The following is a 27068-nucleotide window of genomic DNA, read 5'->3' as shown; positions in this document are numbered from 1 at the left end:
AGGAGTCAGGGCTGATTCCCCAGAAAGCTACAGAAAAAGACCCCTGATCTTGAGAGCAAATTCAAAGGGATTTGTGTTGGGTCTCCGGCTGGACTTATGCAGGTATCTTTGAAACTGAATGGGGCTCTCTATATGGTCAGGGTGTCTGGACTGATGCAGTGGCGTTTGTTAAACAGCTTTGAGAACCCTTAGAAATTAAGAGCTCTGCTCGACCGTCAATGAGAGGTCAGGAATAGGGCACTTTTAATTAAAGAGAAAAGTGATCAGCATGTGATAGCTGGGAGGGCACTGGCTCAGGTCTTCTGGGTCTCCTTCCCAGTTACTAGACAAAGCATCTTCTTCATTACAGGATAATGGGGTGGGGGGAAGGGCTGAGGCCTCCTCATTTCTGAATTCTTTCTGTGAAAATGAAGCTTGTATGGAAATTATTAGTTTTTCATATAAGAACTACTGGAGCTAGAGTTGCACCTTATAGCATTTGCCACATCGCTGCAAAAATCAGTTAGTTAATGAATTAGAGGAACTATTATTATGACCTAAACTAGGCATGAACAATGGAGACGGGACTGACTCAACTTCAAAACAGTGGATGAAAAACAGAGACTATGATGGCTACCCTACCTGTGCTTTAGAAAAGAAACTCATTTGGGGGGGGGGGGTATGGCAGCTATCTAAGACATGCATCTTTTAGAGAACACACAAGAATTTCCAGAACATATCGATAGATATGATTATCTGCCACTTAAGCAGGTCAAGTATTGTACTAAGCATTCTACACAATGTATTTCAAAATCTTCACGGCAACTTTATAAAGTAGGTGTCTTTACGATGCTTTAAGGAAGGAAACGGGGAAACAAGACAAAGTTTAAGGTCAAGGGCAAACAGCTATCTAGTAAGGATCTGAACCCAGATCTCTGCCAGATGCAAAATTATGTTGTTAATCAAATTAACTAATTATCAAATCAAATCAATCTTGTTAATCTCCACTACCACATTATACTAATGCTGTTCCTCTCTACACAGCACTCCTCCATTTTAATTAAATCTATCAGACCAATCAGTTAATTGGGTCAAAAGTTAAGTTCACTTTGAATGTACATAGACAAAGCCCTGAATAAAGCATAAGCACATGTAGGTGAGAGCATTGCTTTAGAATATCAATCTGTCACAGGAGGATGCCTGCCTTTTGCTATTTCAACCAAAGGCCATAAAACACAATGAGAAAAACTTAAAAGGGAAAGGTGTTAATATTAAAAGTAAATGTGTTAGCCATCACAAATCCATGAGGTTTGCAGCTTATCTAGAAAATGTCCTGTTTTCATATCATCAAGATATAAATGATCCTTCATCTTTCCACTACTGCTAATAGAGAAAACATTTGAAGAGAAACATCACGAGATGCCTACTGTGCACCCTGCTATTAATTCTAGTTGTAAGTAGTACTGGAAGACACAGTTCTATTATGGCTTATTCGATAGCTAGTCCTTCTTTGTGTGGAGAGGGAAGTGGGCCTGAAGGAGAAGAAAACCACTGGAAAGAGTTGTCTAATGATTACAGAGGTAACTACTCAATAGACTGTCAACATGGTAAAGTTGGAAACTGAAAATAAAGTAAACAAATGCATACATACATAAGTAAATAATAAAGATCCTTGTAGTATTCAGTGATCAAAAGAAATAACAGAAAAGCTTCTTTTCATATTATGCTTTTCAGCTCCATCTTAGGCCCCACTGTTCTGAACAGCAGAGATAAAAATTTTCATAAGCACACAAACACTTCATAAATTGGTCCAAACCAAAGGCATTGGCCACCTGCCAACGTCGGCAGGTCTTGGAGACACATTCAGTGATAATAGTATTCCTCCTCCCACATCAGGGGAGTCTGCAGTTTCTGCCTGTTGGGAACTCTGTGATAGGCTAATCTGAAAAACATCAGAGTATTTTAAGGAGGTGAGTAAGAGTTTTCAAGAGTGAGAATTAAAAATGTTCAAATTCTGAAAAGCAGATTAAAGACAGGTACACAGACAGGCAAGGGCCTGTGAAGATGACCAACAATTCTTTGGGTTTCTAAATAAATGTATTACCACAGTGACTTAAGAGAAGTGCCTCCTTGAACAAACCTCCAAATCACCTCAGCATTTCCACTAAAGGCAGTCAAAGCCAAAACACACACAAATTCCTCTTTATTTTGATACTTCAAAACTCAATAAAGGCTCGGTTCCACATGGTAGCCTAAAATTAGGCAGTTTAGTAGACTAAAGAAAGAGAAGGAAGTTTTTTGTTGGGTTATTTTTAATATTCTTTAAAGCTTCTCCAGTCCATTTTTTTTTTTTAAGTTTTAAGTCGTTTTGGAAAAAAAGAAAAGAGGCCCCTGCAGGGCAAACTCAACTTCAAATGCATGTCCAGGGACAGCATTAGGATTTCCTGGCATCTGGGGGAACCATATGGCTTCATAATAACTCACCAATACTGTGAACCAAGACACAGCACGATTATGCCCATTTTGTGCAATGGATGAGGTGGGAGGTTGTAGGGAGACTGGAGGAGTGAATGCCACAGAGCAACCAGGCTGCACAGAGATAAGAACCCAAATGATGTCATCACAAGACCCTCACCAAGATTTTCAAACACAGCCGCTATCTGCACACCAGGAGCTGAAGGAAACCAAAACCTTCAGCACCAGCCCCTGCCTAATTGAATTGGGGCCTGTAATGGGAGGAAGCTGTTTCTCAGAACTGAAGTAAGTGATGCCGGGAAGAAGAGGCAGCCAACCAACCAGGCTGGAGTCATGCAGAATTGGTAGAGCAGTCATCCAGTCTCCAGAAAGCAAATCCCTTTGAACACTTATCCACCCAGGTCACAGTGAAGCTGTATCATAGCAACTAGTGACTTGAAATACTACTATTCATTTGGTCATTAGTTTTTCTTGGTTCCTTTCACTTACCCGTATTTTTGATAGCCAAATCCTTAAAAGAGAAGGGAGAATGAGAATGTTGTCAAATTTCAATAATGCCCAAGTGGGGGGGTCACCAATCTCTTAATGGCTGGGCCCAACATTCTTTCTGGAGTTACCCAGTAACAGATTAATGTAGCTAAGCATTGTAACACTGGGCTGAAGTACTAAGAAAACATGCCTGAAATTTACAAGTAGATTTCTCTTGCTTGAAAGAAAAAAAAAAAAACAAAAAACAAAAAACCAACCAAATAAAAAAAACCCAACAACAATAATGCAAAAAAAAAAAAAAGAAAAGAAAAAAAAGAAAACCCAAAACAAAACAAAAAGCCATTTTCACCACCAGCTTCTTTCTAATTTATTATAGTGTCAAAACCCATGTCTTGTCCTGGAAAATTTTTGGCACAAAGTTGGCTTTTTATTGTACCAGACTATTAAGACTACCAAACTTCAATCACAAAACTACCAGAAGAGGTTGGTAGTCAAGGGAAAATCAAACACATGCAAGACAGAGCTGGGGTCAGTGATGAATGCGATCCAAGCCTAGCTGCATAGGTCTCTGTGAGTGGTGGGTGAACCTGAGATCCCTGACATCTGTGGTCTTCAACTTATATTTCCAGCCTCTGATATCTCACATATTCTAATTCCAAAAAGCACGTTCTCTAAAGCTCAGAAGATGTTGTTCGTTCTGGTTCAGTAGGCAATCCCAGTTGTTCAGTTCCATCTAAAGATGTCCACAGGATAAAGTTTACAAACTACCCGGACACTAGCTACCACTCCCTCTGCTCCTGTGCATTTACAATGAATCATTATTTTGATGTAGCCATAAAATGGGGCCAGATATGTATGTATGCTTACAAACAAAGGGCTGAGGAAGCAGGAAAAAGGTACTTAACATCCTAACTACCAGCAGCCCTATTTGGGAAATGACCAGATCTCTGAGGATGGTTCACACCTAGCACAACAGTAGCTGATCAAAAATAGTAGTCATCGGTGAACACCCACAGTGCTGGGGTTAAGAATTCATTAGTTAGCTGGGCGGTGGTGGCGCACGCCTTTAATCCCAGCACTCGGGAGGCAGAGCCAGGTGGATCTCTGTGAGATCGAGGCCAGCCTGGGCTACCAAGTGAGTTCCAGGAAAGGCGCAAAGCTACACAGAGAAACCCTGTCTCGAAAAACCAAAAAAAAAAAACAAAAAAAAGAATTCATTAGTTGAGTGGCTGGGAGATGGCTCAGCTTTTAAGAGAATTATACTCCTCTTCCAGGAGTATAATTCTGGAGTTTGATTCTTAGCACATACATCAGTAGCCCTTTACATCTCCAACTCCAGAGGGATACAACTTCTCTGGCCTCTATGGGCACCTGAACTCATTTGTATATGCCTCCGTACAGACACACACTCATTGTCATAATAAAAAAGTAAATTTTATTTTTCTAAAAAAAAAAAATGATTAGTTGGAAATAACCACAGGAATGGAACCTGTTCTGAGGTAAACAACATCACATGGCCATTGAGACTGTGACCCCAGGATTCACCTACCTGATACTAATTCCTTGGCCAGCAAAATGAGGAATATCGGTACTATGCTCCAAGGAGTGGTATGGAGGTTAATTGAGATAAATGATTGAAAACTGATGAGGCTTAGAACACCGCCGTCTGCTAAAGAGCACCATTCAATAATGTCATTAAAAATATAGTTCGTAGCATTAATTTAATTTCATTACATTGATTTAATATCACCTTATTAAAATTAAACAACACTGTAATGAGAAGTAGCAATGTGTGGTATTTTCTCCTACCCCTAAGACATAAATGTGAGTTAACATCTCCAGAATCCAAGATGTGTTCCAAACCCATTCCATTCATCAGCCAGTATTTAGCAAGTATTTGAGACTCAGCATCCTAATACTATTAGCCCTTCTACCCTTAGATAGCAAAGTACAGGATGTCTTTCCAGCTCAGGCAAATGCAGTCTCTAGAACAAAGCGTTGGTGGTGAGCTCTCTGGCTGATGGATCTACTTATGTGAACACTGGAGAAACAATCAGGGGCACTTATTAGAGCCACACTCCGAAGCTGTCGCTCTACACCTGCAGCCCAGGTTCCTGTGCTACCCAAGCAAGAGAGGTCACGAGACAGTGCCTAAAGGTCAAACACAGCCCATGTTTAGCTTCAGGGCTGGGGGTGTGGTTGGGGGGGTAAGGGGTTCTATCTGCTTTGCCTTCTGTCTCCTCGGTGCCCTGAAGGGCCCTGACTAACCTCCAGTTGGCCATGCTCCTCCTTGACCCTTCATCCTACTTTAAGTATGTCTTGAGTTCAGTATTTTGATTTGAACACAATACCCATCTGGTCCCTTACTAGCTTGACACTCTAACCAGCCATGATGACCAAGATTGCTAAGAAGCACAAAGCTAGCCATTTTCCTTTATATATATATATATCATGTGCCATTCCAATGAGCCTATGAAATAATCATTGCTATCACTATGAAGTAGACATTACTATCTGTACTTCACAGGTTTGAAATACTAACTGTAACCTAATTTATCCTGGATGGAATTGGACATACAGGACTTTGAACAGAGCTCAGATTCTTGTAAATATGGCCTTATGTAATGGATGTAACTTGGAAAAAGGCAAATTTGGTATTATAGCAACAGTTAATCATAAAATAGTGGCTAAAATTGTTGTTGAAGAAGGATATGTTCAGATATACCATGTGGCTGATCACAACTTCAGAAGAGCAGGCTTTTTATCTGTCCTAAACACCCAAGCTTAACCAATAAAATTCACCTAAATGCCAGCCTTATTCTCCACAGCACACAGTTAAGTAATTTGCTCCAAAGCAAACAGTGGTTTCATGGTAGGGCCAGGACAACTATGTTACCCTGTTTGAAGAACCGAGGGCAATGCACAACTCCTACAAGGAAGGCAAAATTGTTTCAAATTGAAATAGAAAAGAAAGGAGAAAAGAAGTCCCCTGTATCTTGGTCTCAGTTCTCTGTATATATCTTGCTCTGCAGCACAGCACACAATAGACACTTTGTTCAACTCCTCAGGGCTATTCATCTACTATAATTCTGGGTGCTTTGGCGGATTGTGTTCTTCCTTTTCTGAAACTGAAAAGACGGTTATGTAAGGAAGCATCAAGAGAAAGCTAACTGCTTCAGTTCACCAACTGGCCAAACCAGACCTACCATCTCCATGCACCGAGTCCTCCACCAGGAAACCTAGGAGAACAGTCAGACACTCGGAGTCTTGCTTCCTCTGCTTAACCCTGCATGGGCCAGGACATGGTCCACCACACTCAGATCTCCTCAACCATGGACATCAGGCTGTAGACACAATGGTGGGCTTGCACGGACACCAGGCACACAGCCATGGGAAATGAGGATGTGATAGGCTTCTGAAGTCTTTAAGGCAAGAACACCATTAAAGACTTGTAAGCTTCCTGCAACACAGGAAAGCAACACAGAGGCAAGCTGGGGCCAATCGGACCTTCTGTGGGTAAGCAGGGACAGACAGGCTGGTGTGCGGCACAGTCTCTGATGGAAAAACAGATCTTCCTGAGGCTTATATCTGACATCACCCAGGCAGGGGGTGGAACACTGAGTCTAAGTAGAGAATGTGTCTCTATGCCATTGTCACAGCCCCTCACATGGGAAAACAAATTGCCTCACAAATGCATCAATTCCAAAGTTGAAATACAAAGCAAGAGGGGTGGTGATTTTTAAGTTACTAAGGCAGTATGGCAGTTACAGAGGCAGCTCCATCATGATGCCCTTCCAAGTTATAGACCTGTTCTCCTGGAGGTAGATAGGCTCAGGGCAGATGCTAACACAGGGAGAGGGACTCAGGCTAGTCATGAAGGTCACAGATCTCACTCCACTATGGCACAGTAATATAATAGCAGTTGTTGTTACAGGAGCTATCTGTCACATGTTTACCATTTTCCAAGCAATATATTAAGGCTTTGACCTGAATCATCTCATTTAACCATTCTATTAGGTAGATACTATTGCAGTGGGCATGCCAGCATGTCAACTTTGCTTAGTGCTTGGGGGCTTCTAAGTGAGACAAGTGCTGCTCCACTGGACTCCAAAATGACCAGGCATGAAGATTACCTATTCCAAGAGGGAGAATGCATGAAATTAGAGAATTTCATGACATCCAATATCCATCCAACATAGGGACTGCTACTTACAAAGTCTTTCTTTGGCTTAGTTTCCTTCCCTAGAAAATGGGAAAGGTAATGGCAGTCTTTAAAAGGGTTACTGCCAAGGTTAAATAGAATAATACGTAAAAACACTTATGGTCTGATGCATTAAATTACATAGGTATTAGCTGATCATATTTTATTTCTAGCCCTAAGTAATATATTTTCCCTAAAAGGCCAATTAATCTAGACCAAATGCAAAAGTAATTGCAATAATCCTATGATGTAGGAATTATTTTTACAGTTCACTTTATAGATGAGAAAACTGAGGTTTATACTAGCTAAACAACCTGCTGGGGTATGGATAGCTAGTCAATGCAGCCTCCAACACAACAGACTGACATCCATAGCTTCATACCCTCTGGATCAGCATGCACTTTCAAAGGAGAACTGAAGACATTATCGAGGTATGCATACTATATTAAGAGTCTTCTAGGGGCTGGTAATTTCTGGTAAGCTATTGGATTCTTCAGTGAAATTTAAAGAAAATTGATAATACTTTGGGTATTCCAACTTGACCAACATTCCATTCCCTATGTGATTAGATACAATACAAAAAGCACAAAAGAGGGTATCTATGATTTTTTTTAACCTTGTAGGACTGACATGGAGGGGAAAGAATGAACATTTAAGTAATTAAACAAATTAATAGGGACATTTTGGATTTTCATAAGCAATATTACATATAAAAGTATGACTACCAACCTCAGAGTACTCCTTTACAGAGATATCCTTTGAACTGAGAGCTGAAAGACAAGAATACATCATCCACAGGAAAAGGGAGAAGAAATCATTCTAGGCAGGCAACAAGTAGAAAAGTGATTGACAGATTCCAAAACTCAAAAGGAGATCATCAAGGCTGGAACATGCCAAGAGTCAACAGGATGAAGTAAGGCTAGCAAGGTAGGTACAGATGCCAGCCCATGTAGGGTAGGCCATGGCCACCAGTGTGAACTTTATTCAAATGCATTGGAAAACACTAAACATTGTAAGCAGAGGGATAGTTCCTTAGACTGTCAATCTGGATACGGTGTGAATGAGCAAAATGGGGAAGAGGGGAAGCCAAGCTCTCTGAAGTCATCTGAGTAAGAATGGAACTGGAGACAGACCCCCTTTTTCTTTTGACAACTTTCCATTTAAAAACTGGAGATCTGTTTTATATTTGATTCAAGTTGTTTATTAAAACTTAGCTTCTAACGTCTTTACAGCCCAGAACTTAACTCTCTCCTTCAATGGCCTCGAGGTATGTGGAAACTGAGGCACGGGAATTCCAAGGTTTGCTCATGTCACATCAAGCAAGGAAGAGCAGATTTTATTCATTTAAAAAATCAGATGGGATGGGAAGGGCACAAAATCATAATAAAGCATGAGAGTTTATATCAGTTTTCGGTTTAGGACACCTAAAACTCCACATTTGGATCTGAAATCTTTACAATGTAGCTAAATCCTGTGAGATTTACCACAGGATTCTCACATTAATGTGAAGTTGTCCAATTCAGCTCAGACACATCCATGGAGTCTGCAGGGTTAAAAGCGGCTCCGCGAAGTCAGAGAACTGTGTGTTCTGTCTGAGAAAAGTTCATGAACGTAATTTTACGCTCTTGTGTTCTTTCAGTTCCTTCCTTCAGGTTTATGTACTAAAAAAACGACTCTCTAGGTTACACTTAGCCATTTTCCTACAAAAGCTCCCTAAAGTGACAAAGCTTTAAAAAAAAAGGTGGGGGGGAGGGGGGAGCCAGTATGAAGTTCCTGAGTTCCTGCTCTCTTAGAGCACGGCTCCTATCACACAATAATGTGTTATTTTGTTGAATTTTGGCATCCATCTAGCTTGTTTGGGCAGAAGCCAAAAAATTAAGAGTGTGTCGGTCCACCAGTTTCTCAGCAGAGAAGCGCTCTTCTCACCCAGCCAGTGCGCTGTGCCCTTGGCCTCTGGCCAGGAAGGGAAATCCATTTTACATAAAGAATGCACCAAGCTGAAGTGCGCAGAGACTTTTTACCTACTGAAATAACTTTGTGGACAAATGCCAGTCTGCGAGACACATTCGGCAAGGAACATTTGGCATGCAGCGCAAGCAAGGCAAAGGACTCCGCGGAGGTAGCAGGCTTTTTCTGAACAAGGAAATGGCTGTGCTGCCCTCGTGGCACGTCACGTGCCTTGGCACGGCCCGCTGATTGGCTGCGGCGGGTAAACACGGCGCCATGTACGGCAGCGTTGCCTCGCAGGTCGTGAAATGGCGCCGAGGGCCCAGCCGGCCTCGGGCCCCCTCAAGTTCCTTGTTTTTGTTTTTGTGTTTTTTTTTTTTTTCTGCTTTTTGTTTTAATAAAGCTCAGGGGTTTGAGCAGAAACAGATTTCTCACAAACTTGCTTCTGCTCCGGCTCGATTTCACAGCTCGGCGGCGCACACTCGGGCTGTCACAAGCTTGACAGCATTCCAGGGAAAACACTAACTGTAAACTTCGCACAAGGAAAATTAAAGGAGCAGGCAGGAATGTCAGAAGGGCGTCCTCCCCTTCCTTGCAAAGCATGTGCATCTGCACCGATGGCTTCCAGTGGGCGCCCACCTCTGCGTGCCACAGCGGGAAGGAAGGAAAAATAGCTACATCCCCTTTGGCCGAAAGGCATGAAGGAGCCCTCTTCCTCCCAGGCCTGACCAGTGGAACACAGCACACTCTGATGTATAAATATTTGCCTCTGGCTGAAGTTCAAGCCCTATGTGGCTGCCAGACACAACAGAAAACCAACATCCAAGGGAAAGTGTTTACTGTGGTGGTGGCCAAAGGGAACACCGGCCAGCAAATGAGCACCTCTGATTGGCCAGGCCCACCTATGGCACTATCATAAAGCACCAGGCCACTAGCCGCTGACCACTGGGGGTGTCCCCACCCTTTCAGCAATGGCTACGTTCTTTAAGACGCGGCCTTGCTTGTTAACACAAGACCAGAAGACTTCCTGGTGGTTTCCCAGGTGTTCCTCCAGAACAAGCAGCCCAAATGATCCTAAACCATACTCTTAACTCTTACTACTCCAGAGAAACAAGTGAATGTTCCTTCAAAGTATCCAAGTCGCTGTAACCTTTTTTTCTATTTCTGCCTTTTCTGGTCCAGGGTAGGGCCATTAGCAGGTTTCCGGATTCCCATTACTAAGTGTTCTATAACAGCTCTTTTAACCACCATTTGGTGAATTGAAGAATTTTTTAAAAACCACTCAAGAAAAAAAAATTAAACCTCTGAGAGGTATCTAAAATGAATTTATTTATGTTTAAAGATAGAGTTTGAACCCATGGCCTTGCACACATTAATCAACTGGTCTACTAGTGAACTAAACTCGGGCTGTTGGGTTTTTTGAGATGAAGTGTATAATTTGGTAGACTGCTCACACTGGCCTTGAAATCACTATGGAACCAAGACTAGTTTTAAACCTAGGATTCTCCTGCCTCATTTTCTCAGGCATGCATTTCATGTTTCTACAACTGGCTAAGATGTTTCAAATTAAGTATGCAATCTTCAAACTGCCTTGCTCAAAACCAGAATAGTTCTGAAACAGGTAGAAATAGTAAAAGCTGGTCATCAAAAGATTAAGATCTCTAACTAGGATAAAGAAACTGAATGAAAAAAAAAGGATCATCAAAAAAATCTTCAGGAAAGTAATGAACTTGAGGTTAATATTACGCATGTAGCTGACAAAGCTAAGCTTTCCATGACTTTCCATATGGGAGGGAGGTTCTCAATACAATTAAGGTACATTGTGAACTTTTCATCGTTATCCCTATATATCTGTCTCCATAAACAGTGTTGTAAATCACACTTTTCCTTAGTATGGCACAGGAAACACATTTAGCTGAACTGAAAAGTTATACAGAAAAATCAAGAAAGATAAAGATATAAAAGGATTTTAAGTATTTATTTTGATGTCACAGAAATTTAGGTAAAATGCTCTTGCTCTCTCTCTCTCTCTGTCTCTGTCTCTCTGTCTCTGTCTCTCTCTCTGTTATGGTTGACAGGGTTTCTCTGTGTAACAGCTCTGGCTTGTCCTGGAATTTGCTCTGTAGACCAGGTTGGCCTCGAACTCATAGAGATCTGCCTGCCTTTGAAGGCCTGTGCTATGATGCCAAGCTCTGCTGTTAGGTTTCATCTGTTTCAAATAAAACAAGCATTTGCTGAACTGAAACATTTTCTAGGTTTGTTGAAAATGAAGAATTTATATCCTATACAATTTAGAATTTTAGCTTTGAAAATTCCCAAATATTGATTAATCATCAAGGCTTAGAGAAACTTCTAAATCTGACCTTATTGAAAAACTAAAATAATTTGTCAACTATTTCAATTTTCAAATGTTTACAAAACTTTTAACAACTACATTGCCCTCCTATGATTCTTCACCAAATGCACCATTTAAATTTGATCTGTACTGAACCTTAGAAGGCCAGGAGTTAGTATTGAGTCCAGCTTTCAAGTGATCCCTGAGAATCATGTGCAAGGGGATCACAGAGGAATGTTCTGTTCCCAGCTGTGAACAAGACAGAATTAGCTCTGAGATGTTTCCTCCCACTGCCCTACTGGACGGAAAGGTCGAGATGGTCAGCTCTTGTAGTCTCAGCATGAACCGTCAAAACAACATGCATGTTAAAAATAGATTGTCTGTAGCAACCAAAATACAAATGCAGAAAGAATTGAAAGTAAAAATAGTTTTAATGTATTTAAATTTCAGATCAAACACTTTCAAAGAATGTAACCTAAAACCAGAGGGAAGGGATAGATCATAAATCATTTTCTCATTTTATAAACTCTCGAGCTTTAAAATTTGAAAAACAATCATTCTGACCTATGGCTGACACTTTTCTTAGGAAATTCCTTGGATTCACAAGTAATTCGCTGGGAATTAAAACACTAGGGGCAGATTTACCACTCTTATTTGTTTATATTTTGATAACTGCATTTTTCTCAGCCCTATTTCTATGGAAATAAAAATGTTGTTTACTATCAGGGGAAACTGTTTATCTATCAGTGGGGATTACAACTGAAATATTATGAGGTTCTTTTTAATTCAGTGGAATAACCAGGATGTTCCAAGGTGCTATGATAGGATCCATTCAACCACAGCGGTAAAGAGAAGCAGGAATAACTGCTGTCTTAGATGTAAGTGGATACTTAGGACTCATCACAAGCAGTGTGGCTAATAAAGTGTGTGGCGTTTGTATGATAAAATGCTAAAACAATAAAACTAAACTGGTGATGAAAGCAATTCTATCTTAAGAGATTTTCGCACTGAACAAAATGTATCTTCTAAATAAAAATTATGTTACAGATGTAAATATTCCTTTGAAAGCCTCTGAATGCATCCTTTACTAGCAGAGGCTTAGCTATGTTATTTGCAATTCCCTCATTGTACCACAATGTACATTACTGTCTGTAAGCTCTAATTTGGCATGGCGCATCATTAATGACCTGAATGGTGGCTGTTTCACACATACATATTTAATTACAACAGCTGAACAAATTACATATTTATGCTTTATAAAGGGGATTGCCAGTCGAATTCATTTGCTATGCATGCAGGTACAGGACTCCATCTGCAACAGCATCTGCACAACAAGAGCTGACAATTATCCATTGTACAGCCAGTAAGCATATCTGGGGAAACCTGGAAGGGAGGCAGTCACATTAACTATTTCACTGCCTCTGCCAGCCCCATTTGAACCAGGGGTCAAATCTTTTAATCCGTTTTTGTTGTTGTTTTGTTTGATTTTATTTCTCCACGTCTTTGCAAGTGCTTTACCACAGCTCCATGCCCAGTTTTGGTATTTTTGCGAGAATGTTTTGCTATGTAGCTCAAGTTGGCCTTGAACTCATGAGCACCCTGTTTCCACCTCTGAGGGTATGCACCACCATATCCAGCTTCTTCATCTTCCAAAACCTTGAGCAATGACTCAATAAAATCTAAAACTGTTTGACACCCTAGTCAACCTTCTCATCTAGATCACCTTCTGGTACATTTAAGATGAGAGAAATTAACCAAGATTATAAATCCTGTACTATTACAGTGAGGCTGTCTGTTGTGGATGCAGCTTCTTACATGATCAGACATCCTCTGACACAAACGGAGGAGTGGGATTTATAGCCCCGGAACTCCAGCACTGGTCCTGACCACCCAACAGCTGCTCCCGTGAGACAACTACCCTGCCTTCCAGTCAGCTGCTATGCAGTTAACATTTTTTTGCTACCAGGCTTTACCACGCCACACACCAGGATACTTGGAGGAAGCAGGTAAGGACTTTAAAAAAAAGAGCGCACTCGGCCCCTTGTGAGAATCCCCAGACTTCTGCTGAGCCGTTCTTATCATCAATTACTTTCTTTAGCTAAGCCACAACTAAAAGCTACTGCTCTCCTTTGGTCTTTTTGTGATAAGGTCCCATTGCTCGTGCTACAAACTCATCTTAAATGGCTGTAGGACTTTCCTATGTTTAATTTAATACAGCCAATGAGTAATATAAATACTCTGAACCATCTCATCTACTTCAAAACCCAAAGAGGAAGAATCAAGAATCAGCCAATCAATACCGAGGTTTCGCATTATCATTTAAGGCTTTTGCTAGACGATAAAGAGGCTCCGGCATGATGGTCCCTAAAAGCTCCTCATGGTGTCTTTACCTCCTTAGGCCACAAAATAAAGAGCATAAGTCAGAGGTGTGGGTTTTCTAATGCTCCCTCTTGAGTAATAGAGTTCAAGTCAGAGGCTAACTGTGTGGGGTGAACGGACAGCAAGCCTGGTTGGGGCCCTGAAGAGAGTGGAAGGTGGAGTTCAGGCCTGCCCACAGAGGCGTAACTTGTAGAATGACCAAGTAAAAGTATGACACCAACAGGTCCTTCTAGGAGGACCAAGGGAACTTCTCATGCAGAATCAAGAGTCACTTGGTGTCAGCAACAAGTGGCAGAGTGGGCCTTTGCCTAGGAAATTAACTGGGAGTGACAGAAATGGGGGCAGTGGTTGCTCTGTGGGCTGTAAATCCAAACCAATGTTCAACAGAAGGAAAACAAAATCTTTTACATACTTTTGGAGAACTACTGGAGAAACATTCTTCTCCTGGTGCTTGACAGGGGCACCAGCTCCTGCAGGCCAGAAACCAAATGAAGAGGAGCCTTGACAAGATGTGACCTCTCGTACTCTTGACCCTGGCATCGTTGGATATTAAGACAACACTCTTCTGGCACTTCTTGTAACACAAAGAACTGTCCCCTCTGTGTCCCAATAGTTCTCCGTCCCACGTACAGAGAAAGCACGGGCTGCAAGTGACAATGATATGCCACTGCTTTTCTGAAGGATGAAACATTTGGATGTCAGGTTGCCACCCCACCTTGTAGAGAAGAAAGCTTAGACTTACAGAAGTGAGGAGCTTTAGCCAACACAGCTAAATGTGCAGAACTGGGGAGAAAGCCCATTTCGTGGGTTCCCAACCCCATCTTTCCATCTCACCTAACCCCACCTCCCCTGTGTCCACTCAATATAGCTGTCACTCTCAGGTCTGGGTGCCAGCCTAGCTGCAGCCCAGCTGAAACAGGTACCGGCTTCAGAAGCAAACATGGTAGTAAGTTCTGGTGCCCTCCCCACAGGCTCTGCTCTGGGCACTCGGGGGGTCATTGTAGCTGGAATCCACGGGTTCCCATCTCAAGTGTAACAGGCTTTTTCTTTGGACTGCCAGCTCACAAAAAAAAAAAAAAAAAAAAAAAAAAAAAAAAAAAAAAAAAACCAACAACAACATGAAGACTTATTATTATGAAAGCTCAGCCTATAGCTTAGGCTTGTCCCACTAGCTCTTATAACTTAAATTAACCCATTTCTATTCATCTACATATTGCCACATGATGTGTGGCTTTTACCTCTCCTCTTGCATGTCTGTTCCCTCTGCCTCTGCTGGTGACTCCACCTTTTCTTCCCAGAGCTCTCACTGTCCAGATGTCCCTGCTATACCTCCTGCCTAGCTATTGGCCATTTAGTTTTTGATTAAACCAATCACAGTGACATATCTTTACACAGTGTAAAGGAATACTATACAATACTCAAGCATGAATACCCAATCTTTGTTCCTTGGGTCTCCCTATGGGGAGCCTAGGGGAGCAGAGGGGTGATATGCTTATAAGCAAAGCACTACTTCTCAGCTCAACAATTACAGGTATATTTAGAATCCAGTAGGATTGAAAGGGACTGAACACAGCTGCTACCAGCAATTATCTGCTTATAAAGGCTTCCTGCCTTCCCCCAAGCGCTATACTTCCTGGGGTCACTTCCCAAATAAACCATGTGAACCTAAGCCTTTGTCAAGGAGTCTCCTCGGGAAGAAATACAAATTGTACAAACAAGGACTATTTTGATATACAATGAAGACCTAGTTTGGGGATCACTGCCAACTGTAACCTCTCACCAATGTTCCATGTACATGGCTCATACTGAACTTCCAAACAAGTGGACAATTCCAACAAAGCTCAAAGCCTCTCCATGCTACCAAGGCAATTGCTGGAGACACTTGAACTTGAACCTTGAGTCCAGCCTGTGGCAATTATCCTTCAGCAAGTTATTTAAGCCTCAGTGATAGCCAGCCCCTCCTATGAACATGGGGAATGATGGCTGCTATACCATGGTAGGACCATGGGAAACAACAGAGCATTTTATAAGCACTTAGCATATGACCCACATATTTAATAAAGGAACTAGTACAGAATATAGAATTAACTTTGAAGCTAGATGAAAACTAGTATGTTTTACACAAATACAAAGGAAAATATTTCTAAGACTTCAAAATTCTCAACATTTTTGTTTTTCATTGTTTACTCTTTAAGCAGCTTTTGAGTAACCAAGCCTAATTCAAATATGTTAATGAATTCACTTTTTCTTGCTGTGGGGAGCATCACCTCTAAAGCTATGGGCAATACTCAGCAGCTCCGCCGACCTTGGTAACCTTCAAAGCTAAACTCCATTCTCTACTACATCCCTGCCTGATCTCTGATGATCTAGGAAAAGGGCAGAGGGAATAACCATGGACCCACAGAAGATAGATGAGCTTTGGTGAGGTACTGTACACCAGTTCACACTGAAGGAAGAGATGAATGGTGCCTGGAAAGAGCTGATTTACTGTCTGAGGATTATGCCTCCTGTAGATCTTCATTAAGAATGCTAACTTCCCAAGGTTGATTTGCAAGAGTGGCTGCTGCATGGGATGAAAGACAAAAAAAAATTTAAAGTTTGCAAATGTCAAGGTCTTATGGGGCCAATGTAGAGATGGTTTATCAAAACCCCTTTCCATTCACAGTGGCTCACGGGAGTCTGGATAGCGGAAAAGGAGAAGATATATGTAATACATGATACTCCAACAAATTTACTCTCTCTTTCTTTCTCTGTCACTATAAGCACTATGCAAACTACCGTGTGAGTATTTATGATAAAGAACACATTGTTAATATTTATTCATTTATAGTTGTTTTAAGATGCCATCAGAACATCAATTGGTACACAACCTTTATATTATTATGAAATTATCTGGGTTCACAGAAATACTTCTTAGTCTGGATAGTCCTAAGAATTGTTAGAGTTCCTCACAGAGGGTGGATAAGGTTTGTTTTTGACAAATAAAGAACGAATATAAAACCAGAAACAATAAAACTAGCATCTATGGGGTATGTGGGGTACACTGGGGTGAAAGGAAGAGCCTATTAGGACTTGGTCATCCAATATGCTTTAGAAGGCCTTTTCCAGTCACTAATTGATACTGGCCTCTCCTCATCCTACAAAGTTCAATATCAATTGAAAATAACATTTTTAAAAACAAAATGGCAAAATTTATAATGAGGGAAAAATGAACATCGTTTTCAGCTGTGCTGACACAGCACAGCTGAGGTTTTCCTAGTGGACTCCCTCCCCCACCACACACATTCAGCCTACCTGGCATGGGGCATGGCTGCCTTTCTCTGTGCTGCACAGACCAGGCCTCCCTACCCACCTCCTTCCCAGGCAACCCTTTGCCACTAGATTCTCCCTGTGTACTGACAGCTAAGGCGAGCTCACCTCAGAAGTTTGCTATAGGAGCTGGAGAGATGGCTCAGTCAGGAAAACACGTGCTGTGAGAGCATAAGGACCCCTCTTAGATGTCTAGAGCACATGTAAAACTAGGGCAGGTCATGTCTGTAACCTCAGCACTGAGGTCATGGAGACAGAAGGGTTCCTGGAGCTCAATGCCCAGCCAGTCTAGACAACTGGTAAGCTCTGGGTTAAGTGAAAGAGACTCTTTCTCAAAAATGAAGGTAGAGAACAATTAAGGGAAACACCTGATGTTTACCTGTGGCCTACACATACATACATACACACACAAATACACGGTGTGGGGTTACATACACAGAGTGAGGCATATTCACACGTCCATGTGCACACACATATACTACACCCACATGCAACTCATATACACACACAAATGAATCAAAAGAAAAAATTAAATTTATGTCTAAACAGTGTGCTTTTAATTCTGTCAGAAACCAGCTGGCAACTGTCATTTCTCTGTCTCTCCATTGGACTGTGAGCTTCTCAATAGCAGAAATATGATTAGTACAGAGTATAGCATACTGTAGGTATAAAAAATGCTGAATAACTAAGTAAGAGAATGACTGATGATGTAACTATAATGGAGGAGGCAACAGAAGCAGGTGCAGAATATGGCCAACAAAAATGTGATTATCTTTGACATAACTCAGGTAGACTAGACTATGACAAGAAGATATTTAAACACTGGCTTACTGTAGTATGGCTTCCTGTATTGCAGGCTTGGTGTTTGGGCTTTTTGATTGTTTGTTTGAGTTTTTTGTTATTTTGTTTTGTTGTTTGTTTTTCAGGAACAGAGGGAGGAATAAAAGTTCCCAAAGGTTTAGAAAAGCCACAACTAACTACTATCTGGTACTATCCCCTAAGAGTTGACATTAATGATAGGAACATCATCTAATAAGAATTTTTTTCCCATCTACACTGATATATTTCTCAAAATCTTGAAATCATAATAAGCATCAGAACAAAGAAATCTTAGTTTAAAAGGCAGCTATGGACAATGTTTGGTGATTGGTCCATTAATGTAGTAAATTTTACAGTGTGTTTTTTGAAACCAACTGGAGTTGGGAAAGGGGGAAACATACCAGTAACATCATGCAGTGCAGAAGGTCTTCCCCACTGCACATCAGGATGCTGTCAAAGACTGCATCATGTCTGATTGGTTCCCAAAAGTGTACCCATGAATCTCAGCTGTCACAACTTAAAATAGGACTTCAGTTTCAGGACCTATGGCCCAGAGAACACCAAGATCTTTGCTCTCCATCCTACTTTAGGAACAAGATTCCCCTGCATTTCTGGCCCCTTATTTAATCTGTTGATTAAGATTAGATTTCTGTTGTTATTACTGTTTGGGGGGATTGCTGGGTTTTCTGGTTTTTGTTTTATTTTGTTTTTGTTTTGTTTTCTGTCTGGTTTGGAGCTTTTTATAAGTTGGGGCTTTGTTGTTTTATTTTCTCCAGTGCTTGAAATCAAAGTAGGTCCACCACTGAGTTACATCCCCAGTCAGGTCCTCTCTGCTCTTCTAGATCACTGCAACATGAAGGCTGCTTTCATTTTTCTCAGGTTTCCAAAGTGAACATCAGATTCCTGGCTAGTCACCAGTTTGAGACCACTGAGGAGCAGATTCACGTATCTCTTCCCTTCTTGCCTCCTTACTCCAATGCCAGATGAAACCGGATATCAAATTCTTCTAAAGGCTCCTTTGGCCAATTCATAATTGAATGTGGAATTCTCCAACCTATTTCATCACGAGTCCATTTCATTTCACGACCACGTGGAAGGCAGAGGAAACCATCTGCTCGGTGAAGCCATCAGCGCGCACACTGCTTTCAGGGCAGGTAGCACTGTGCAGGAAAGGCCTGTGCAACAGCTTTGCAAACTACCCTGGCCTGCTGAGAGTGCATGTGTTTCACAGCCAAGGGAGGCTGGGAACAGACCCAGGGCAGGGCTTCGGTAACTGCATTTAGCCATGGCCTCTCTGTCTGCAAGATGCCCTCACCTCCTAAGTCAACTCCTCCTTCAACTCTCCCATGTGAGGGTGGGAGAGAAGAGAGACAGCATGGAAGCAGAGCAATAAGGTGGTAACCGTGCTTCGAGCGGAGATCGAATCTAAGAGCTGTCCAATGCTCTCATCAGCTCTAGCCCAACTGATGTCTCTGCTCACTCTCCGCTAACACAGAATACATTTCCTGAGAATGTACTGAGGACCGGCTGCTATGCCATGGACTTCCTATGCCTACTTTATCAATTCCCTAAGGTACCACCTTATACCAGCTTCAGAGGAAAGAAACTGAGGCTGAAAAAAACAATGTCACCTGCCCCAAACTGAACAGTTAGTTAGAAAGTGACATGACTGGGCTATCTGGCTATGACTCTGATACCCTCTCTGCAACATCTTTACAGCCCAGCCCCTAGAGAGGTAAGAGGAAGGAAATGAAAGGCAATTAGGAAGAGTGAGGGGTAAGGGACTGCCTGGGTATGAATAAAATTCATCCTTGTTCTTTTCTTGTAGGTAGATTTAAGGTATCTATAAGAGGAGAACAAAGGCCCTCCACTCTAGGAAGAATACACAGACTGTGATCACCTTGCCTTTGTAAATGCACACCGTCCAAAGAATCCTATATACAACTTGCGGGTGCATAGTCTTTGTCACAAAACCTGAGAGATTGTTGTGATCACAGAAAGAGAGAGAAATCCCAGGCTTGGAGTCAGCATCTTGCCCCATCACACACATGCACTGCATTGTGGGTAACCAGTACAGGGAGACAGCACACCTCTCTAGCAGCTGTCCCGCCCAGCTGACCTTCACATTCCTTTGCCAGAGCCAACAGTTTCTTTCCTAAATGAGCAACAAAAACTCTGGGCCAGCAGCAAGCCTCAAGGGTTCCAGCCCCAGTCACTTAGCAGTTGTGAAACCTTGAGCAGGATTTACAGGCACTTGGGCTACAGGTCCCTCATCTGTCATTTGGAGGTAACAATATCCACTCTCTCTTCCACATGGAGTTGTCAGAAAAATCAAATGAGAAAATAGATGGGAAGAGTCCCTTTGAAAACTGCAAATACGGTACAAATATAAAGGATTATTATTTTTGGATTCAATAAAACTTTCTCAATTGAATGAACCCTGTGTAGATGGATAGTCAAGTTATAATAACCAAGAAAAATGCTCTGGTTCTTGAAACAATTTACCGAGCTGCTCTCTCCCAGGAATGGACTCTGGTTGTAAAATGACTTAAATCAGCACTCTGCTATCTTCCGGACATAAATTGTTACTGGCTGAGGGTAGGTAGGAAAATGGCTGATTTCAGAGGCACACAGCCTTTGGCTACAGAAGGCTGACCTTACCTAGTCATGAAGCATGGAGGAAGGCAGAAAAAAAAAAGAGGTTACTGGTATTGTAAGAATTACCCAGGACAGGTGCCCTTATCTCCAACAGTGCTCAGAGGACTCCACATGCTTAAGCCAGCTTCTTGTTAAATATTTCAAGGATGCTAATGGAACCAGATCAACTCTGTTATACACCAACAGACTGGCTTCATTCTGAAACCAATCATAAATAAACTTCTAAATACAGCATGTTCAAAGTACGTATTTCAAAAACTATAACCAATCTTTGTGCCATCTGTCACCAACATGTAGCCGACTCATTTAAAGCTACCTTCTCCAGGGACGGGCCGCACTCTCACAGCCGCTTGCCTTTGGAATAGAGGTTCATACAGTATTACCTCTAATGCCGTCTAAAGGTTCCTTTCTCTTTAGGAAGCAGAAATCCACTGCCAAACACACTGCCTCCATTCACACGATTATTTATGGCACAGATAATTGAATTCTGGTCACATGACTAAGGAATACTAGGTTGAGAGTGGAAAGAACCCAACCATAATTTCTAGAGAGATCCATAAATCACGGCTTTCTTCCCCTAGAGGGTGAAGTCCTCGAAGCTCTATGGATTCTTCCCTGGCATTTATACCAAGTTTGGAAGCATCACAGAAATCCCTTTCTATGCTCAGTGGCAAAGCCTGTAAGGTAGACACACTTAAATTATTGTCTGTATTGGTTCCCAAGAAGGCCTATGGGGCTCAGAGGATATCTGCCCCCTTTTATATAGGCCAAAATGTACCATGTGTCTCTCTTACAGCCAACAGATCAGAATTAGTACTCTTAGAACTAACCTATTCCAGTACTCTCTTTGCCCCAACAAGATCAGACACTTGCCAGATGCACACTACAAGTACAGCACCACAGGCATGGTAGCCATAGGAGGCCAAGTCTCATGATCCTTCTCAACTCTACCAGCAGAAGACAGACCCAATGCCTGTCCTAAACAAGGAGCTTCTCCCCAGGCCTCCATCCAGTGTTCTGGCAGATTTGGGACTTTAATGATTCAATCAGCCCGTATTGCAAATAACATTTATATCTCTTTGTGCTTCTTGGCTAAGCCTGAGAAGTCACTAAGCGTCTTGGCTACTTTCAAAATATTTTCTGCTCATTCTCTAAATACAAATGCAAGGAATAATGTCCAGCTAGAAGGTATAGGAAATGTACTTTTTGCCTAAGGAAATGCTTTCTTAAATAGATCACATTTCCATTTGCTTGGCTTCTTAATTCAAGGAGATGGGTACACAACACCATCCTATCAGGATACTTTTCAGTCTGGAATAATTTTAGCATTTTAAATTTTCTCCACAGTTCCTTTTATTTAATGGTTTTCAAGAGCATAATAAATAGAACTTGATGAAAGACTGTAAATAAGAGAAACTTAAAGAGTAAGCAAATATTCCACAGTTAGACCAACATGGTAAGGATTCTAAGGTTGTCTATGGAGTATGAGCAAATTGCCATGAGTTTGCATGTACATGCTCACATAAACAAGTGTGCACATGTACTCTCGGTAGACCGAATGTAAAGGCATACTAATAACATGGGCGCTGTCGGCTATAAGCTTTCTGTCCTTTTCTATTGAGGAAACAATGTCTTCTTCTCTCCTCCCTTCCTCTCCCCCTCTGGCACCTCTCTCTTTCAGAACAAACTAAGAGGCATGATACTGTCTAATAAAAGAAAGTTTGTTTCTTTAAAAGCTAATCAAGACCTAACACCTCTGCCAGTGCTCCAACGATGATGCCAGAACAGCCTTGTGATAAGTATCCACCCGTTAAGGAGGCAGTGGCACTAATTTCTGTCCATTTCAGACCATCTTCTGATGCTCCTACTACAGTCACAGAGAACACTTTTGCTGGAAAGAAAAAGGTGATGCACATATCCTATAGTTATCAGAAGAATCAGCAGAGGAAAAAGTATACCCCCAGGGAAAAGCACAGTAATCCTTAACATATAGAAACCCCATGTTGTCTGGAATGCTGGGAAATGACAAACCCTAAGGCTGCCAGGTACCTGTCTAGGCCTTTACTAACAATGTACATTTCTGACCCAATCTAACAATGTCAGCCTTGGCCATAACTTTTCCAGGAACACCCCAGGTGCCAGAAGGATAACCTAGGCTTTATTCTACATTCACTGGTGTCTCCACCCCTGCCCACCAGGCATATAAGTACCTTATGAATCTGAAACACTATGACTCTGTCAAGCAATGTACCTATACTTACTCAATCCTTTATGGAGACAACTTCTCTTAGGGTCAGGGGTGCCTTTGAAAACCCAATGAGAACTACGGTTGATGGTACTAGAGACTGTGTGCATGAAGGTAGCTCCTCGGGGCCAGACGAGGAGGCCAGAAGACTGTCTACAGGTTCTTGACATAGTTCAGATTGCCTCTCTCTGCTAACTGTTCTCATGCCTCCCAAGAGACAGAGCAGACAGCAAAAGACTAGACAGTGAGAAAGCCAGCCTTCCCAGTGAAATAGCAAATGGAATGAAGGAGCTGTGAGCCAAAATAAACCCGTTCTCCCTTATGTTGCTTTTGGGGGTTTTATTTGATCCCAGCAACGGGGATGGAGCTAGCCTGGAGTACACGGCAGAGGAATACGGAGCCCAGCAGATGGCACGCCGGTGGCTGCCCTGGGAATCACCGAACCCTCTTCCCATTCGGCTGGGGAGCCCGCAGAAACATCAGGAAGAGGCGGCTGCTGCAGCAATACACGCAGAGAACAACCGGGTTCCCCAGAGAGGGTGAGGCTGGTACCAAGGAGCAGCACTCTTGAAGGGAGGCTGGAGGAGGATATGGGAACAGCACCCCAGAAACAGACAGCAAGTTGTAAGGTTTAACTAAAATGAAGAACACTGGAAGCTGGGGGGACACGGAATGTTCAGAACCCTCTTATTTGTGCTGACCACACAACCGAAGAAGTCAAGCTGCAGCTCTCCTGTGCTGTTTTCTAAAGTGTGCAGTGGCTGGGCGGGGGTTAGGAGCGTTTTCTGAAAGCTTTTAAGACCCTCTGAAATTATTAATTTGACAGAGAAGGGCTTTAGGGAGGAACCAACTAAATTTTACAAATAAAGATCCCTTTAACGAGAGCCAGGAGAAGTTTAACAGGTTATTTGTGCACTCAGGCTTCCCGCAAATAGAGGCCCGCTCTTAGGAGTGCACCCTGCTCAGATTTCTCTGTTTTATGTAGCTGCATCTTCTCTCCAACAGAATTGTGATAAGATAGAGTCTGTGTTCTAAACAAACTGGGGACTTTCCATGAACAAAGGAAACCAGTCTTGTTGTAAAAAAGAAAATACTGATAAGTTGGTGAATGGAAAATATTCAACAGTGATTCATAATTAAGCTTAAAAAAAACCATAATCAAAGCTGAAAGCACCAAGATGCTGTGGCCAGGTATAAGTTTTCAAACCTTAGACATTAGAAAATAGAGAACCTCCATCCAGAAGCATGGAGTGATGCAGGGTATCCCATACATAGTGCCATTTGTGTGAAACGTAAGAGAATTGTTTACTGAACATCTTTGAGAATCAAGGTCCTAAGAACACATCTCTGCCCATAATCTCCATAAGTCTCTTGTTTGAGGAAATAAAGCTATTTTAAATAAAGGCTCACTCAGCTGTGTATTTAATATGAGTTCATGTTTAAATAACACTCTGGCTTTTACTTCTCCATCACAAAAATAAAAGGGCACTTTACTGCAGAATTTTCCATATCAGAACTATTACCTTTTCAGTTTTACATCTTAATTTATACCTACAGAGGTGGTTCACTTGGGCAGAAGTATAATAGATATCCCTGAAATAAGTTCCTGAGGAGAACGGCGTCAATATAAATCAGTCTCAGGCCTGCACAGATCACTAGCTCTTCAGGACCTTACCACTGGCATTCACACTGTTCACTAAATGCCCCTTTCTTTTTTCTGTGTGGATCAATTTCACAAGGTATGTGACTGTTAATGCCCCAATATTTACCATAAATATATTTGTCAAATTTTCTGCAAAATGTGCCCAGACGTCTCAGCCTTCAGTGATCCCCATCAGTGCATTTGAGGTGTCAAAGTACAGCGCCTCATAATCTTATGAAGTGTATAGGAAACGTACATATGCAGAGAGAAGCTGATATAGAATTTAAAAAGTCTTCAGAATTTGAATGAGGCATACCTAAACATCTACTATAAAATTCTTTCAAAAGTTTGGTTATAAAGGAAATGAAACTAAAAGAAAACTAAGCAGATCGTAACATCTAAGCACTACAAATGTTTTAACAAGAAATCACAATATTTTGGACTCAAAACATAGCAGGATTAATGGTTGAAAAGTTGTTCATTATACTAAGATACTAAGATCCTCTTCAAACTATTTCAAATTAATATGTGAGAGATTGATTTTTAAACCCATGTAAATTCCTAGAGACAATGCAGACTGACTTAATTATAATCAATAACATCTACAGACATAGATGCACCAGCCGAAACACTGCTGCCCAGAAGCAGAGCATAAAAATCACTCTGTGCTCCCTTGTACATAACAGTGATATGACCTTAATAAATATTTCATCCCTTCCAGTGTACAGCCAATCATCAAGATAGCAGCAAACTTTAATAGCTACAAAATATCATAATGACCCTATGAAGAAAATGCCTCCTTTGGAGAAAACTAAGCTTATTCTAAAGCATGACATCTAACCTCTCTAGAGCACAATCCAGGTCAGTGGATGATGAGAAGTGAGCACACTTACCTAGCCTTCCACATGCTGATTGATGTACTGCCGAAAGACATTTCATAGAGCACTTCTCTCACTACAGAACATTAGAAAAGTCATGTGGGAAAAGAAATAAGTTCTCAAGTACAGGAGCATTATCTTTCTAGTGCCAGCAAAGGAAGAGCTCAATGAATACTCCTGGATCGACTGTCTTCAGGGACTAGCCAACGTTCATGTGTCAGGACAGCCTATAGAGGGGTGCTCAGGTTTCTTTCATGAGGTATAATTAACAGCCAGGAGTCCATATCCTAAAACAGTTGCATTGCTCCTTCCATAAGTACATTATGGTACACTTACCCACATCGGAGTCTGTCGGCTAGTTTTCTTCTCAATTGCCCCATGCGGGAGGGTATTCTGGTCGAGAGGATATGAGCATGGAACACAAGGCAGGGCCTCCAAAGCTCAACTCTAAAATGCACAACTACTAACTTTAGGCAAGAAATTGGGTATCAGGGCCTAGTTTATATAACATGATGAAGACTAAGGAGAGTTTGGATGCACCAAGCATAGTGCCTCACTGATCACTATACTAGATGGAAATACAAGTATTTCCCATGCAAATACATCCCCTACTTTTGTTTTCTCCTTGTCTATAAATTATGCCTCATTGAACACCAAATAAATGATCACAACTGTCCTATAAAGTAGACCTCAAGACTTTTCTGTTATCATAAGTAGACTGCTTGGAATAGTAGACTGGTTTATCCATGTTTGCCATGTTAAATAATTCTAAAAGCATTGTCCAAGCTTAGACCTGATAAACACGTTTGCCTTTTCCTCTATATTTTGACTATCCAATCATCCTAGTGTTACCAGAGACTTCACTAACTAGTTGAGCCTACCTTGTGATTATATACTGGAACTGAAGATTTCTGTGTTTCTGAACACTCACTAGACAGCCAACTCACAGACCCTACAGTTGACACCCTGATGCCTGGTGACCAGACCTGAAGGTGATCTGAAGTTCGAGTTTTATTAACATTCAGGTCATGATAACCCAAGTTTATAGCTCTGAGAGGAATTGATCACGATCAAATTTTAGGAATATATCCTCGCCATTTATCTGCACTTGGTGGCTTCCTGAATTTGTCAAGGATGGTCTAAACAGCTAACTCAACAGTAAGTGGCAGAAAGGTGTAAACAGAAATATTACAAACAAGTAGAAGTACTCTAGTCAGACAGGTATGGCTTCCCTTTAGTGAAGTCCTGGCTGTGATTAAGAGTTCTTCAAATTCCATAGCTGTCGAGTTTAATTAGCGAAGTATACACTTGTTTCATGAGCATTCCAACTACATACATGCCTCCAAGCACAGTTCTAATCAGATGAAAATGGCCACTTCTGTAAAGCATCATGGGAGAATTTCTCCATGTTTGAGTTAAATGTTCAGCTAAAAACAGAATAGAATCCCTTCTAATAGAGGTTATAAAATCAGGTACCAATTAGTAACAGTATACATTCATTTTTAGGATGAAATAATTAAAGAAAAATGTAGCTTATTCCTGGTCTAAGAAAAAATATATATATAAGGAAATTCAGGTGTTAATACAACAAAATAGAAAACAATAAATGCCTTTTCTTTTTTTTTTTTTTCTTTTTTTGGTTTTTCGAGACAGGGTTTCTCTGTGTAGCTTTGCGCCTTTCCTGGAACTTGCTTTGGAGACCAGGCTGGCCT

The 27068-nt window shown here is 41.5% G+C and overlaps 1 protein-coding gene and 1 long non-coding RNA gene across 8 annotated transcripts in view; both read right to left on the bottom strand.

Annotated features, from left to right (window-relative positions):
• Nfia (nuclear factor I A) overlaps positions 1 to 27068 on the bottom strand; it is a 347864-nt gene that overhangs the window by 243785 nt on the left and 77011 nt on the right. The gene's annotated exons all lie outside the window — the stretch shown is intronic.
• Positions 152 to 27068, bottom strand: part of LOC143271902 (uncharacterized) — a 42010-nt gene continuing 15093 nt past the window's right edge. The window contains exon 2 of the long non-coding RNA XR_013049232.1: positions 152 to 26966. This is a non-coding gene — a long non-coding RNA (uncharacterized LOC143271902). The remainder of the gene's footprint in view (positions 26967 to 27068) is intronic.

The sequence above is a fragment of the Peromyscus maniculatus genome, chromosome 2 (genome assembly GCF_049852395.1).
Source record: "Peromyscus maniculatus bairdii isolate BWxNUB_F1_BW_parent chromosome 2, HU_Pman_BW_mat_3.1, whole genome shotgun sequence".
NCBI lineage: Eukaryota > Metazoa > Chordata > Mammalia > Rodentia > Cricetidae > Peromyscus > Peromyscus maniculatus.
This window is presented reverse-complemented; position numbering and strand designations above follow the sequence as displayed.